The 17,656-nt window shown below is 39.6% G+C and overlaps 1 long non-coding RNA gene across 1 annotated transcript in view; it reads right to left on the bottom strand.

Annotated features, from left to right (window-relative positions):
* LOC129656157 (uncharacterized) overlaps nucleotides 1–17,656 on the bottom strand; it is a 48,228-nt gene that overhangs the window by 29,906 nt on the left and 666 nt on the right. Inside the window, exon 2 of the long non-coding RNA XR_008716236.1 lies at nucleotides 10,537–10,598. This is a non-coding gene — a long non-coding RNA (uncharacterized LOC129656157). The remainder of the gene's footprint in view (nucleotides 1–10,536; nucleotides 10,599–17,656) is intronic.

The following is a 17,656-nucleotide window of genomic DNA, read 5'->3' as shown; positions in this document are numbered from 1 at the left end:
TACATATTGCACATCTCTCTATTCAAGGAGAGGCATAGGCATGATTTTTAGCTGCACGAAATGACAAGCAATGCCTTTTCTAACCTGCCCAAATCAGACCAGGCAAGTTGAGTCAGGGAGCGTGCCCACACCTGGCTTGGCCTGTGCTGGGGCTTGCTCTGGTGTCCGAGCTCTCCACATGGCTCACTTGCCAGTGGGAATGAGAATCAGTCAGAGGAGAAAGTCAAGCCAACATTCTGCTTCTTTTCTTTTTTTCCCCAAAGAAAAAACCACACCATAAATAAAGCATGATTGAGATGGCATTTTACATTCACACAGATTTTGGCATAAATAAATAAAAGGGATTTTGTTCAAATTCTGTCATCCTTACGTGCCATTTTAAAATTATCTTTCCCTACCAGTTCAGCATATTCAACTACACTCTGGGAGTCATCTTGGCTCCCTCCAGTGGCTGACTTAGCGACTGAAACCAACAGGGGTATTTCTCGAGGCCGTACAGCCTAGTGGTTCAAGGCGGAAGCACTTAACTTCTGAGATAAAGAGTTCAAATCCCTCTGGGAATTCCGCCTCGCTCTTACCATGCATTACCTTTTCTGGAAAGGTTTGAGGTGTGGATTTTAATTGATCTACCTCATAATCTCCCATCCAAATTGATATATTTCACTGTTTCCATTTTATGAATGAGAACAACCCATTAGAAGGCAGTGGGAGGACTGGGGATGCTAAAAGGTCATGGCGATGCCTCATGTCTGAGCTCAGGACCAGGGAGTTTCCGTAACAGCCTTCTCTAGACTCAGATCCTATCATATTTTCTGCCTTATTATTGTTAGATTCCAAGGGATGACAAAGTGCAGAAATATTTAGGTTCCTTTTTTCAAAGAGGTCAGACATAATACAGTGTGTCTTCAGCTTTAAGCTTAATGAAATGTCACATACACATTTGGAAATTCAGGTATGAACTATGGGTCTTACATTGTTTGAAATTTACAACTTTCACATTTATTTTTATTAGTAATATTTTAGTCGCTCAATATATTTCCCTGGCATTAATGGAAAAAACATGGTGTCTTCAAGCAGCCAAAATAATCTCTCTAAACTCCCACTGAGTTTAAGCAAAGGCCTTGCAATTTAATGACTGAAGTTACAGCTATAGACTTGCAGTGTGGTGGGTTCAAATCCTATTAAATTAGACTCTAATTAAAATTCATCTGAGCTATTTTTTCATCGTGTAATCTTTTTAAAATTCTTAATGACTCACTTTAACCTCATTTTACTCAAGGAAAACAAAGGGGAAATTAAAAAAAATAAAGCAAGGCAGGAAAAAAAGCAGATGAATTAGAGGATGATATGATGCCTTTTTAAAACACAGCCTGAGAACTGGGTGTGCAGTGCAGACATCAAGAGGAGACTTAATTAGGGCTCAACCGCTCAGTTCATAGTTCTTGAGTCTTTATAAAAGCCAAGAGCAAAGCTAAATCATGTGTAATTTGCCATTATTTCCCCAGCTAGCTCTCTCTGAAATGTTATTTTTCACTTACTTGTTCCTTTTTTTCTCATCTGGAGAGCATGGTATCAGACCTTGTATATACAGTGTGCCACTTGCCTGCTGTCAGAGAGAGAAGTGACAACACTTGTCACTACCAATCTCTTCATGTCTGGTCTCATCTGAGCAATACACAGCCTGATTCCCAGGTGTTTGTTGAAACTCCGAGTTATGTAACATGTCTTTGCTGTGCTCAGAACTGAAAAAGAAGCACCGCAGGGGGAATAAATTCTTATCTTTCTAAGAACTCTGAATGTGCATAATAGTGATTTTAGCCCAATTCCACGTTACTGAAGGGACAACTGGCAGAAAGAGAAAGGAGGCATTGTAAAGCTAAAGAGGAAACTGATAGATTCAGGGATGGTCAAGTAGCAATGATGGCAAGGATCTACAAACTTAAAAAATTAAAGAAATGTGAGTATACAGTTGAAGAATTTAACCATTACTAACAGCAATATATACATTAAAAAAAAAATTATCCTTTCTGTTTACTACCCAGTTTATATATTGCCAAGGGCAACAACTTTTTTTAATGTTTTTAACTATGTCTACTGCTACCCAGCTATATTGTGATTTATCAAAGTAAAACATCATCTGTTGACCTATTAAAGCAGTAAATGAAGATTTTAGGTCTTTTACACACATAAATATACATACAGCTGTTGTTCAGTGACTAAGTCATGTTCAACTTTTTGTGACACCATGAATTATAGCATACAAGGCTCCTCTGTCCTTTACTATCTCTTGGGGTTTGCTCAATTTCATGTCCATTAAGTCAGTGATGATATCTAACTATCTCATCCACTGCCACCCCCTTCTCCTTTTGCCCTCAATCTTTCCCACCATCAGGGTCCTTTCCAATGAGTCAGCTCTTCGCATCAGGTGGCCAAAGTATTGGAGCTTCAGCTTCAGCATCATTCCTTCCAGTGAATATTCAGGATTGATTTTCATTAAGATTGACTGGTTTGATGTGTTTGCACTCTAAGAGATTCCCACAAGTCTTCTCCAGCACCACACTTAGAAATCATCAATTCTTCAGTGCTCAGCCTTCTCTCACATCCATGCATGACTACTGGAAAAACCATAGCATTTACTATACAAACCTTTTTTGGGAAAATGATATCTCTGCTTTTTAATACATTGCCTAGGTTTGTCATAACTATCCTTCCAAGATGCAAGTTCAGTTTCAGTTCAGTCTCTCAGTCATGTCCAACTCCCTGCAACCCCATGGACTGCAGCATCCCAGGCTTTCCTCTTCATCACCATCTCCCAGAGCTTGCTCAAACTCATGTCCACTGAGTCAGTGACACCATCCAATCACCTCATCCTCTGTTATCTCCTTCTCCTCCTACCTTCAATCTTTCCCATCATCAGGGTCTTTTCAAATGAGTCAGTTCTTCGTGTTAAGTGGCCAAAGTATTGGAGTTTCAGCTTCAAAATCAGTCCTTCCAATGAATATTCAGTACTGATTTCCTTTACGATGGACTAGTTGCAGTCCAAGGGACTCTCAAGAGTCTTCTCCAATACCACAGTTCAAAAGCATCAATTCTTCAGCGCTCAGCCTTCTTCACAGTCCAACTCTCACATCCATACATGACTACTGGAAAAACCATAGCTTTGACTAGACAGACCTTTGTTGGCAAAGTAATGTCTCTGTTTTTTAATATATTGTCTAGGTTTTGGTCATAACTTTTCTGCCAGGGAGCAAGTGTCTTTTAATTTCATGGCTCAGTCACCATCTGCAGTGATATTGGAGCCCAAGAAAATAAAGTCTGTCATTGCTTCCATTGTTTCCCCATCTATTTGCCACAAAGTGATGGGACTGGATACCATGATCTTAATTTTCTGAATGTTGAGTTTTAAGCCAGCTTTTTCACTCTCCTCTTTCACTTTCATCAAGAGGCTCCTTAGTTCTTCTTCACTCTCTGCCATAAGGGTGGTGTCATCTGCATATCTGACATTATTGATATTTCTCCTAGCAATGTTTTTTTTTTTAATTTATTTTTTATTAAAGGATAATTGCAATACAGAATTTTGTTGTATTCTGTCAAAGCCCAACATGAATCAGCCTTAGGAATACATATATCCCCTTCCTTTTGAAACTCCCTCCCATCTCCCTCTGCATCCTACCCCTCTAGGTTGATACAGAGCCCCTGTTTGAGTTTCCTGAGTCATACAGCAAATTCCTGTTGGCTATCTATTTTACATATGGTAATGTAAGTTTCCATGTTACTCTTTCCATACATCTCACTCTCTCCTCCCCTCTTCCCATGTCGTTAAGTCTATTCTCTATATCTGTATCTCCACTGTTGCCCTGTAAATAAATTTTTCAGTACCATTTTTCTAGATTCCATATATATGCATTAGAGTATGCTATTTATCTTACTCTTTCTGACTTACTTCATTCTGTATAATAGGTTCTAGGTTCATCTGCCTCTTTAGAACTGATGCAACTGTGTTCCTTTTTATAGCTGAGTACTATTCTGTTGTGTATTTGTACCACAGCTTCTATATCTATTCATCTGTCGATGGACATCTAGGTTGCTTCCATGTTCCAGCTATTGTAAATAGTGCTGCATTGAACATTGGGATACATGTGTCTTTTGAAATTTTGGTTTCCTCAGGGCATATGCCTAAGAGTGGGATTGCTGGGTCACATGGTGGTTTTATTCCTAGGTTTTTAAGGGATCTACATATCATCTTCCATAGTGGCGGCATCAATTTACATTCCTACCAACAGCGCAAGAGCGTTTCCTTTTCTCCATAACCTCTCCAGCATTTATTGTTTGTAGACTTTTTGATGATGGCCATTCTGACTGGTGTGAGGTGATATCTCATTGTAGTTTTGACTTGCATTTCTCTAATAATGAGCGATGTTGATCATCTTTTCAAGTGCTTGTTAGCCATCTGTATGTCTTCTTTGGAGAAATGTCTGTTTAGGTGTTTTCCCACTTTTTTGATTGGGTTGTTTTTTTTCTGGTATTGAGTTGTATGAGCTGCTTGTATATTTTGGAAATTAATCCTTTGTCAGCCATTTCATTTGCTACTATTTTCTCCCATTCTAAGGTTTGTCTTTTCACCTTGCTTATAGTTTCTTTTGCTGTGCAAAATCTTTTAAGTTTAATCAGGTCCCATTTGTTTACTTTTGTTTTTATTTCCGTTACTTTAGGAGGTAGGCCATAAAGGATCTCGCTTTGATTTATTTCATCTAGTGTTCTGCCTATGTTTTCTTCTAAGAAATTTATAGTTTCTGGTGTTAGCTTTAGGTCTTTAATCCATTTTGAGTTTATTTTTTTGTATGGTGTTCTTTTACATGTAGCTGTCCTACCTAAACAGTAAGACCTAAACAGACCTTACATGGCATCCAGTCCCATCACTTCATGGCAAACAGATGGGGAAACAATGGAAACAGTGGCTGACTTTATTTTTCTGGGCTCCAAAATCACTGCAGATGGTGATTGCAGCCATGAAATTAAAAGACACTTGTTCCTTGGAAGGAAAGTTATGACCAACCTAGATAGCATATTAAAAAGCAGAGACATTACTTTGTCAACAAAGGTCCATCTAGTCAAGACTATGGTTTTTCCAGTGGTCATGTTTGGATATGAGAGTTGGACTGTGAAGAGAGCTGAGCACTGAAGAATTGATGCTTTTGAACTGTGGTGTTGGAGAAGACTTTTGAGAGTCCCTTGGACTGCAAGGAGATCCAACCAGTCCATTCTGAAGGAGATCAGTCCTGGGTGTTCACTGGTAGGACTGATTTTGAAGCTGAAACTCCAATACTTTGGCCACCTGATGCGAAGAGCTGACTCATTTGAAAAGACCCTGATGCTGGGAAAGATTGAGGGTGGGTGAAGAAGGGGACAACAGAGGATGAGATGGTTGGAGGGCATCACCGACTCAATGGACATGAGTTTGGGTCAACTCCAGGAGTTGGTGATGGACAGGAAGGCCTGGCGTGCTGCGATTCATGGGGTCCCAAAGAGTCGGACACGACTTAGTGACTAAACTGAACTGAAGTCCATTTTAGTTCACTGATTCCTAAAATGTCAGTGTTCACTCTTGCCATCTCCTGTTTGACCACTTGCAATTTGCCTTGATTTATAGACCCAACATCCCAGTTTCCTATGCAATATTGTTCTTTACACCATCAGACTTTACTTCCATCACCAGTCACATCCAAAGCTAGGTGTTGTTTTTGCTTTGACTCCATCTCTTCATTCTTTCTGGAGTTTTTTCTCCAGTGATGTCCGGTGGCATATTGGGCACCTATCAACCTGGGGAGTTCGTCATTCAGTGTTCTATCTTTTGCCTTTTCATTCTGTTCATGCGGTTCTCAAGGCAAGAATACTGAAGTGGTTTGCCATTCCCTTCTCCAGTAAACCATGTTTTGTCATAACTCTCCATCATGACCCATCCATCTTGGGCAGCTTACATGGCATGGCTCATAGTTTCATTGAGTTAGACAAGGCGGTGGTCCATATGATCAGTTTGGTTAGTTTTCTGTGATTGTGGTTTTCATTCTGTCTGCCCTCTGATGGAGAAGGATAAGAAGCTTATGGAAGCTTCCTGATGTGAGAGCCTATTCAAGAGTAAACTGGGTGTTATTCTTATGGGTGGGGCCATGCTCAGTAAATCTTTAATCCAATTTTCTGTTGATAGGCGCAGCTGTGTTCCCCCCTGTTGTTTGACCTGAGAGAACACAGCCCTGCCAATGGCTGCAGTCACCATCCACGGTGATTTTGGAGCCCAAGAAAAGAAAATCTGTCACTGCTTCCACTTTTTCCTCTTACATTGGCCATGGAGTGATGGGACAGGATGCCATGATCTTGGTTTTTTAATGTTGAGTTTTAAGCCAGCTTTTTCACTGTCTTCAAGTGGCTCTTTAGTTCCTCTTCACTTTCTCCCAATAGAGTGGTGTCTGAGTGTCAGAGATTGTTGCTATTTCTCCTAGCAATCTTGATTCCAACTTGTGATTCATCCATCCCAGCATTTTGCTGGGATGTTCTCTGCATGTAAGTTAAATAAGCAGAGTGAAAATATACAACATTGTCATACTCCTTTCCCAATTTGGAGCCAGTCCACAGTGGAAATATAAAGAATTTCCACTTTATATTCTTTAGTTTTTTTTGTTTTTAATCCCTGAATTCTTTTAAAATAACTTCCTTGTTTTTATTTTCTCTGTTCTCTCTTTCCAGAATGCCTATTAAGTCTATGTTAGACCTCATTTTTGGGTCATAAGGTGTTCCAAAACATTTCATCTGTTCATCTCTTTCTATTATCATTCTTTCTGGGATATTTTCTGACTGTATCTTATAACACTTTTATTCAAATTTGGCTATCATACATTAATTTTAAAAACACTATATTTTTTTCAAATTGTTCCATTTTCTATTGTTAATTCATTAGTGAAAGATATTCATTCTTTCCATTGTCCAGATTTCTTATCAGTTCTGTTCTTTATTTGTTTCTCTATATTACAGTATCTAATCATTCTTCTCTGTTCATAGTTAGGCATTAAAGAGTTGATGGGAAACCAATACATTAATGCAGCAGTCAACTAATGAGTGCCTCTAGCACAAGAGTGACCGGCTGGCTTTTTCACTGGGACATCTAACTATTCTCATCTGTAGGTCTGTACTGGTTTAATTTCACTAGAGAAGCATCCTCCAATTCCCCCTCTGCTGCTAGCATTTTGGACTTGAACATACTGTTAAGTTGCTTCAGTTGTGTCCGACTCTGTGCAACCCCATAGACGGCAGCCCACCAGGCTCCACTGTCCCTGGGATTCTCCAGGCAAGAACACTGGAGTGGGTTGCCATTTCCTTCTCCAATGCATGAAAGTGAAAAGTGAAAGTGAAGCTGCTCAGTCGTGTCCGACTCTTAGCGACCCCATGGACTGCAGCCTATCAGGCTTCTCCATCCATGGGATTTTCCAGGCAAGAGTACCGGAGTGGGGTGTCATTGCCTTCTCCTTGAACATACTAGTGGAGCTCATATGCGGGTGGTCTCATGATTCTATGAGATTTTCACTTCATCCCCAAATCTGCATTTCCTGCCAGATTCCAGTTTACCTCTGTGCCTGGGATCCTCGATCTTCTCAATGGGTATTTTTTGTTTTAATGGTTTTGAGTTTTTTAAAAAGTTCTGATATTGTTGTGGCTGTTGTTTTACATCATGTATAGGTGCTTGCAGTAGAACTGGTGAAAAGACAGTTATCATTTATTCATTCTTCACTTAACAAATAATGCCAACTCACTTTCTGTGGGCAACAACAGGTTTGTCTGTTTACCCTCTCTTCCTTTCTCAACCAGTTTCGGTAATCATGTGATATTAAAGACAGAAACCTTTTAAATTTGGTTTCTATAGTCTAAAGCAACACAGTCTAATTAAAAGCATGGGATTTGGAACCATAAAGACCTGTGGTTGACTTATATTTATCACTTGTGTGAAGTTAAAAAACTTTCCTGGATCCCAAAATTCTCATCATTAAAGTAAGCTAAGTTCTCTGAGATTCTTTGTCAACTATGACATGGAAATAAAAAATTTTTATACATGTCAGAATTATATGAGTTATTACATATAAATTGTCTAGCACATAAAATTGCCCCAATTCCCCTTTTCCTTGGAAATTTAATGGGTTAGTATATCAGTTAGGATTAGGTTTAGTTGTATAAGAAGAAAAGTCTAAGACAACTGTGCTTTAAAGGATATGTAGGTGGCCAGTCCTATTTATGATAGGAACTTGGGTTCTTCTAGCTTTTTGTTCCAACACTTAAAAAATGAGAGTGATAATAATATTGTCATCATTAGGATCCTAGGAGGAATAAACATGTAGGAAATATTTAGCACAGTATTTGTATACAAAAAAGTACAATTAAAAAAAGAAAAATTCAGTCAGGTTAGTCATAACCAATTATTTGACAAAGAATCTCAAAATATAGGATGTTTATCACAAGACATGAAGAGTGCACCACCAAAAGTCTGAAAGTAAATTATGAATCACCTACAATTGTTTAGAGTGAAAATAAACCACTTGGCAAATTGTACTTCTAATAACAAATACCCTGCTGTTCCATTTTAGGGCATGCAACACCACTCTCCTGGGGTTTCCCAGGTAACTTAATGGTAAAGAATCTGCCTGACAATGCAGCAGATGCAAGAGACATGGGTTTGATCCCTGGATCAGGAAGACCCTGTGGAGGAGGAAATGGCAACCCACTCCAGTATTCCTGCCAAAAAAAAAAAAAAAAATTCCATGGATAGAAGAGCCTGGTAAGCTGCAGTCCAGGGGGCCCCAAAGAGTTGGACATGGTTGAGCACAACATCACTGTCCTTGGCTTATTTCCTCCTTTTTGGCACATCGTGTCACATATTCTCAGTCTATCAACTGGATACAAATGGCAATCACCATCAACAGCATCACTCCACAAACTCCATACAAGGTCATCTGTTCAGACAATTTCATTCATCCTATCTACATTAATGCCAGTTAACATGGCTTCTGCCTCATTCTTAAAAGACATTTAGTTTCTGTTTAAATTGGTAATAACCCCAGTAAATTCTAGATCTAACTTTTGTAAGCGTTTTATTGTTCTTTTAGTTTCTTCCCCCTAGGGCCTGGCAGAAATATTAAAATTCCTTCTAAGACAAAATTATGATAATGAATAAAAATGTTTTTACCTTTCCCACTAAATCTTCTCTAATAATTATCTGGAATGCTATAATTATTGTCTTCTAAATAGTAACTGAAAGAATTTGTTAAAAATCTCTTAGACTACTTTTTTTCATTTTTGCTTATTGTTCTAGAAATTCTTTTTTCCCCAAATCTTTCCAGAACCAATAGGAGCCAAATAATTCATTCATGAGCACCAGTTCTTCATTGTACTACATGTAAATTGCAAAAAGTAAGATTTCTTCATCTGATGCATGAATTGTGTCAATTAACAAAATAGAATATCCTCCCACAATCATGGCTTATTCCTTCACAATCTCAACCAAAGAGAGCAGGCCCAAACAACTTCTGAAGTCCACTTAGACTTTCAGCAGAGAGCAGTCTACTTTCTGCTAGATTCTGTACTCAATGCTCCAAATGATGAACAGATAGTGAAACTGTTGTGGAAGATGGGGTTAGTTCAGGATTGGGTATCATTAGAAACTATACCCAAATGAATCACAGGCCAAGTCTATTTTATTGTACTAAAACTTCCTCTTTGCACTAGTGATTATGAAAATATGATTCCTAAAACACAAAACTTAAGAAAAAATGCACATTGGGCAGCACCAGCAAGGCCAGCTAATTCATCAAAAGCCAGATAAAAAAGTCCACATTTCCACTTTGCTAGTAAGCTTATCTGCTTTATCTGATGCCAACAACTTAATCCTCTGAACAGATGATATACTGAATAAAGGAATCTTTTCAGATTCATGGATTACTTCATTTCTCATCTTTTCAATGTATCATTTGCTACAAGGCTTCATTCTATCATTTTAGAGTCAGCAAATAGATTATTGTGCCAAGTCAGTATTCTGAAGGTGCTGAGATAAAAACTGCATTCTCCTCCTGAGAATCCTATCAGGACAATGGTTATATTTTGGAATCAATTTACCATGTATCCTGGGGTTTCCAGAAGTTCTATTACACAGAAAACTGAATACAGGATCCTTCGGTAAAGTTTTAACTTTCCATTCTTTGTCAACAATTGTTATATAATAAAGAGACAATAGACTTGTAATTGGGGAGGAGGAAAATAACTCAATTTAAACAATTATGTACTTCTGGGAAATTCAATTCTGTAATCACAAAACTTTTGATACAATGGCTCACAATAGAACTCATTTCTCTTGGTTTATTTTTCAATAGGAATCTATAAGACTATAATAACAGTCACATTCCACATTGGAAATTCATTTTCTGTAGACTTGAATTTGCTGGTGACTGATTGTGGAAGCTGATCAACCTTTACAAAGCTTACTAAGTTCATTTTTCTCACCTTTGCACCAGATTGAAGGAATCATCACAAGGTCTCCAGAAGGTCCTCACAAAATCTCCATGCTTAAGAGGAAGGGGAGAACTTGTTATTTTACTCTCCGCACAGAGAAGAACTGCACAGTGATCACAAGGGGAGGCTGGTGTTGATACAGTCATGGGTGCTGTGTGAGTGGAACAAGGCTGCCATCTGCACAATGATGAGCCTTTTTCTCTTGTGATGTGCAGATCTCACTCAGAAGATGCTGTGCATCTGTTGTACAGACTAATTGTAGAAGCTAAGCTTCTTCTATTGGGAGCGTGAAGACTGACAGTATGAGCTGTCTGAGTGAGGGGTGTTGAAGATCTGAATGCCTTGTGAAAGGAGCTGGTAGGTTTAAATTGTTTTACATGTCATTGTTTAGTGCAAGGCCCTTCCACATGTTAGGAGAGCAATAATGTCCCCTCCCTTTGGAGAAGGCAATGGCACCCCACTCCAGTACTCTTGCCTGGAAAATCCCATGGATGGAGGAGCCTGGTAGGCTGCAGTCCATGGGGTCGCTAAGAGTCAGACACGACTGAGCAACTTCACTTTCACTTTTTCACTTTCATGCATTGGAGAAGGAAATGGCAACCCACTCCAGTGTTCTTGCCTGGAGAATCCCAGGGGCAGGAGAGCCTGGTGGGCTGACGTCTATGTGGTCACGCAGAGTCGGACATGACTGAAGTGACTTAGCAGCAGCAGCAGCAATGTCCCCTCCCTTAAAATTCTTTTCATGTGAGAACGGACCAGATGATCTCTACAGACTCCTCCCTATACCATAAGTCTACAGTCAAAGTTTGTGGTTCTAGGCCTCACATGTAAAAACAGAATGGTTGTGTGATGGGCTCTCTGCTCTCAGAAAGCTTAAGATCTATTGATGGAATGAAAGTTTAGGTAAGAAATATACATCAAGAGCAATAAACTGCACCAGAAATAAGGACCCAAGTATATGGCACAGGGATGTTTGTCAGTGTGGTTCACTGTTGTATGTTCAGTATCTCAAAGTACCTGGTAAGTTGTAGGGGACCAACAATTAGTTTCAAATAAGTGAATAATTCTATACAAAATATACTTCAGTCAAGAACAGAATTTTCAAAGCTAAATAGATTTACCCTCAAAAGCAACATATCATATAATTTCACTTATATAACATTCTTGAAATGACAACAAAGTGTAAGTGGAGAACTGATGAGAGACAGCCAGGAGCTGGTAAGCATAGATAGGAAAGTGGCTGTGGCTGTATGAGTGCAGCACAAGGGATCCTGTGATGGAACGTCTGTGTATCTTAATTGCGGTGATTATCACATGAATCTGCATGTGTGATGCAGTTGCCTGGAATGAAATACACACATGCACACTCACACATGCTTGTGCAGGCATGCAGACACACAGATATGAAAGCTTGTGAAACTGGTGAATTTTAAATAAAGCTGGTGAAGTGTTTCAGTATCAACATCCCATTTGTGATTCTATACTATAAATAACAGGAAAACTGGGTGAAGAGTATAGAAGATATCTCTCCACTAGGTCTTACAGTCACATGTGAGTCTATAATTATTGCAAATTAAAGAGTTTAGAAAAAATAGCAAAAGCCTGAATCAGTTCATTGCAGTAGAGTTCCCAGAGATGTAGGACTGAGCTGGCATTTGGATAGGAAGAGAAGGGAGGGCACAGGTGATGTGGGGAATGGGCTGAAAAGTAGTCTTATGAGAATCTCCAAGGACAGTGGTCCATGGATGATAGCATGCAAGAGGCTAGCTGCATGGTTTGGCAATTTGGGTAGAGAAAGGATGAATTTTAGTCGAACCCCCTTCAATCTGTAGGTCAGTTCCCACACTCCCATTTTCATAAGGGCAGCAAAACCTCTGAATGAAGGGCTCCTCATTTGTATCATGGAGAGCATGGTATGAGCATGAAAGGAGCTAATGTACACAGAAGCCTGGCTCAGATTTTGGCATACAGTACGTATTTAGCAATTATAGATTCCTTTTCCTGCCCTTGGACACAATCCTACAGGTAAACCAAGGGATCCTGAGTCAAGCCCAGGGCAATTTCTTGAACATTCCTACCACTTCTCCCTGTTGGGAAAGCTGAGGAGGGTAGTGACAGGAGCAGAGACCTGTCACTCGTGAGCTAGGCTTAGCTTCAGCCTAAGTCCAGTCTGAGGAGAGAAGGTGAGTGAGGGTTGGGAAGTGTCCCGATTCTGCACTGAAAGGAGTGTTGATCTGAAAGAAAGGATCAGAGACAAAGTAGGGTGGCGGGTCACAGCCAGAGCCAGCAGTTGGGTCACCAGGGTCTCCTGGCTTTACTGCCTCTGCTTATGCTGGAGAAGGCAAAGAAATCAAGCCAGGATGTCTTGTAAAGAATCCACCTGCTGCTTCACGAAATATAAGAGAGGCAGTTTCGATCCCCTAGCCAGGAAGATTCCCTGGAGCAGGAAACGGTAACCCATTTCAGTATTCTTGGTTGGGAAATTCCATGGACAGAGGAGCCTGACAGGCGATAGTCCTTGGGATCGCAGAGTCAGACACAACTGAAGCGACTTAGAATACATGTCTTCTGGGCAGTGAAAGCACGCTCCTGGCTGAGCCAGGGTAGGGTGTCGCTGCTCAGGCCGTGTGCAGGGTCAGCCAGGATCCAAACTGCTGGAGAAAGCAGCTGGCCTAGTGAGAAGACTCCCCTTGGGCAACAACTGCAGCAGCCGTGGGAACAAAACAGAAAACTTTTAAAATAAAATGTTTGCTCACATACCAAAAATTGTTTAAAAATCTACATTTAAAATTAGTACCAATTTGGAGACAGATGAAAGATCTAAAATAATAACTTTCTAAGGAGTGTTTCTCCCTCATTTCCTCTAATTTCAAAATTCAAAATGATTACCATTTGGAAATCTTGGTTTGCATGTGTGTCTCCTTGTGAGTGTCTGAGTGTATGTGTGTGTGTGTGTGTGTGTGTGTGTGTTTTGTCTGCAGTGAGTATTAGTACATTTTCTGCTATTTTCTTCCAGAGAAGAAAAACAGATTGGAGAGACGAAACCCTAGGCTGACAATATACAGTTGTGTAAATACAACATGTAATGATGCAAGCATTTACCAACAGGCATTAGCTGCAGCAGTACGAATTCCACGGCTGAGCGGTGCAAAATATATTTGGAGCTATGGCTGTAGAGCACACTACTGATGTAGGAGGAGCACGTTTATTGAGATGTACAGTGAAACCTGAGGAGCTGATCACACACAGGAAAGGAATCTAAATTGATCTCCAAATTTCTGCTGCTTTCAGGTAATAAAAACCTAAAACTCTGGACTCTAAACAAAATCTCTGTCAAAATGGACATTTAGTTTAAGATCCAGTCAGAAACGTCAGGCTGGGAGAATAAGTCAACATACTATGTTACGGTGGTAGTGTTTTTGGTATTGTTTTCATTGTGATTTTTCATATAGGTCTATTTTTGCTGCTATTGATACATCAGGCAGCCAATCATGAAAAACAACGTCCATGTCACTGAAATGGCCTCCAGGCATCCAGTATATCTATGTTGGGGTTAAACATCTGTGTGAAGATGTGACAGCACACCCTATAAAAGATATTATTGAGTCATATAGACTTTCTGTAATAACCAAACAGTAAAGAATATAGCTTTTTAAAGGTCTCCCCATGGCTGATCTCATGACTCAAAGATAAGACACTGTGCTGCAAGGTAAGTAATAAAATCTGGTGGATACTCTGGGCGAGCTTGTGACAAATCATATCAAAGTATTATTAAAGAAAGAACTTGAGACCCAAGACTATTATTGATTCTTGACAGAATTTCTTATAAATAAAGTGTTGCAATCAGGTCCTGGACTCACCAAGGTCCTGGTAGAATTCTTCCTATTATAGGGGAGGCAGCAAAATAGTAATGTTCCATTACTGAGAGCCGAATGCCTCTGTGTGCAGCACCGCAAGGATGGGTCATGGTCAAAAGAGAGCCAGTAAGAAGACAATTTCCAAAGGCGTTTTAAGGCCCCTTTTACTGATCTCTTTTTGAAATGGGAAAAGCTGCTTCCAAGCTTCCATGGGAAACAGTCTGTGCCCTGACTGTGTTAGCAGAATGAATCGGTGACCCTTCCCAGCACTAAGGACACACCCCATTAGTGTCCATATTCTTACAGGGAAGAGCCTGATACAGTCAACTGAAATGACAGGGTGATAAATATAAAACCACTATCATCAATAAGACTGGAATGTAAAAGCACTTAGTTTCAGCCTAAGTAACTCACAAAAGTTTGGTTTCAAGAACCAATGCGTCATCCATCACTGCTCTACCTTCTGTTGACAAAGTAATTGTAAGATATCTAGAATGGAGGTTCAATACAAGCTGACATTTTTGAAAGGAGGAATTGTGTGCTGTACTTACTCATTAAATGTATTTTTCCTCCACTAAAGATGTTTCCTTTTTTAGTTTATGTATGAATAACTTTAACTAAAGTTCCCTTGACACCCTGACTTTGCTCTGAATAGCACCTATGTTCATTAACATAAAACCTGAAAGAAAATAATTTTAATGTAGTTTTTTTAACACTTCAAAAGCCTCTAACAAATTGATTGAGCACAATTATGCATTCTAAAGGGAGTTATAAAGAGATCACAGAAGGTTGAAAAGTTTTAGCTAAAAAAAAAAAACCTTGGGGTGAAAAAGAAAAGAAAAATAGGCAGTTAATGTGAAACTTGGATGCACACTGAATAAAAGTGAACTTATACATTTTAGACGTTTTTAAAATTTCCTATAAATGCAGTGTTCACAGAGAAGAATAAACAAGAACCCATAGCAAGATGAAGCTCAGATAGTTCGACAGAATGAGGTGTACTTTTTGTTAGTGTATGGACTTTGGATTCAGACATACCTGATTTTAATTTCTGCTCTGCCACTTATTATCTGCATGATAATGAGAAAGTCACTGTTATTTTTAAGACTTGGTTTTCTTATATTTATGTGAGAATTAAATAATACAATTTTAAAGCATTTAACATTCTGTTTCATACATGGTAAAGTGTCTGGCTGCAATGCGGGAGACCTGGGTTCGATCCCTGGGTTGGGAAGATCTCCTGGAGAAGGAAATGGCAACCCACTTCAGTACTCTTGCCTGGAGAATCCCATGGATGGAGGAGCCTGGTGGGCCACAGTCCATGGGGTCGCAGAGAGTCAGACATGACTGAGTGACTTCACTTTCACTTTCACACATACAAAGCATTTAACAATTTAGTCCTCCCATACCTCATTCCAAGTAAATTGTGAAATGACCAGTTCTTCCTTTCTTAAATCATACAGAATTTTTTTTTTTGGAAGAATAAATTATCCCACTTAAAGTTCCAGGATAGAAATAGGAAAAACTTTCTGTTATGATGGGTGCATCAACTTAGGCTGAAATTTCTACCCCTGTTCAAGTGCGAGGGTGATCATTCTTAAAACTTCTTTGTTCTATATATTGTTCTCAATTCTATTGCTTTTTGCAAAGTTCAGTTAAATCCTACTTTCTCCAAGGAGTCATTCCAGATTCTTCCAGGCAGATTTCCATCCCTCTAGAGGCATAATGATTATGCCAATGCCTTTGACTATGTGGATCACAATAAACTGTGGAAAATTCTGAAAGAGATGGGAATACCAGACCACCTGACCTGCCTCTTGAGAAATCTGTATGCAGGTCAGGAAGCAATAGTTAGAACTGGACATGGAACAACAGACTGGTTCCAAATAGGAAAAGGAGTACGTCAAGGCTGTATATTGTCACCCTGCTTATTTAACTTATATGCAGAGTACATCATGAGAAACGCTAGACTGGAAGAAACACAAGCTGGAATCAAGATTGCTGGGAGAAATATCAATAACCTCAGATATGCAGATGACACCACCCTTATGGCAGAAAGTGAAGAGGAACTCAAAAGCCTCTTGATGAAAGTGAAAGTGGAGAGTGAAAAAGTTGGCTTAAAGCTCAACATTCAGAAAACAAAGATCATGGCATCCGGTCCCATCACTTGATGGGAAATAGATGGGGAAACAGTGGAAACAGTGTCAGACTTTATTTTTTTGGGCTCCAAAATCACTGCAGCTGGTGACTGCAGCCATGAAATTAAAAGATGCTTACTCCTTGGAAGGAAAGTTATGACCAACCTAGATAGCATATTCAAAAGCAGAGACATTACTTTGCCAACAAAGGTCCGTCTAGTCAAGGCTATGGTTTTTCCTGTGGTCATGTATGGATGTGAGAGTTGGACTGTGAAGAAGGCTGAGCGCTGAAGAATTGATGCTTTTGAACTGTGGCGTTGGAGAAGACTCTTGAGAGTCCCTTGGACTGCAAGGAGATCCAACCAGTCCATTCTGAAGGAGATCAGCCCTGGGATTTCTTTGGAAGGAATGATGCTGAAGCTGAAACTCCAGTACTTTGGCCACCTCATGCAAAGAGTTGACTCATTGGAAAAGACTCTGATGCTGGGAGGGATTGGGGGCAGGAGGAGAAGGGGACGACAGTGGATGAGGTGGCTGGATGGCATCACTGACTTGATGGATGTGAGTCTGGGTGAACTCCGGGAGTTGGTGATGGACAGAGAGGCCTGGCATGCTGTGATTCATGGGGTCGCGAAGAGTCGGACACCACTGAGCAACTGAACTGAACTGAGAGGCATATTGTTTAATTTAATCTCCACTATATTGTGAGTTCTTGAAGATCAGTGTCTTATTTGCCTTTGGACTCTTCTGTACCTAGCCACTGGCTTTTTCTGATGGAGAACACTCAAAAAAAAAAAGTGTATTGACTGTAGATCAATTATACTTCAATAAAAATAAATAAATACATAAATAAATGTACACTGAATGTCTATTGGCTTGCTGTCTTATAAAACCAGACTAAGAATAAAGCCTCAGAATCTGGAAGAAAATTCTTAAGCAGCTGAACCATGGAACTAAACCCTTTTTTCATTTTGCAAATATGATCACTGTGACCACCATGCAGAGTTGCTGAAAGTCAATCAAAACCACTTACTAAGCCCCAAAGCTTTATGAATAAGGAATATACAAGAGAAATAAAGGGCTACACACAAATCTTTGGGAAACTTGCTATCTCAC

The sequence above is a fragment of the Bubalus kerabau genome, chromosome 6, assembly GCF_029407905.1.
Source record: "Bubalus kerabau isolate K-KA32 ecotype Philippines breed swamp buffalo chromosome 6, PCC_UOA_SB_1v2, whole genome shotgun sequence".
NCBI lineage: Eukaryota > Metazoa > Chordata > Mammalia > Artiodactyla > Bovidae > Bubalus > Bubalus kerabau.
The sequence above is the reverse complement of the archived record's forward strand: the minus strand, read 5'-3'. Positions and strand labels throughout refer to the sequence as shown.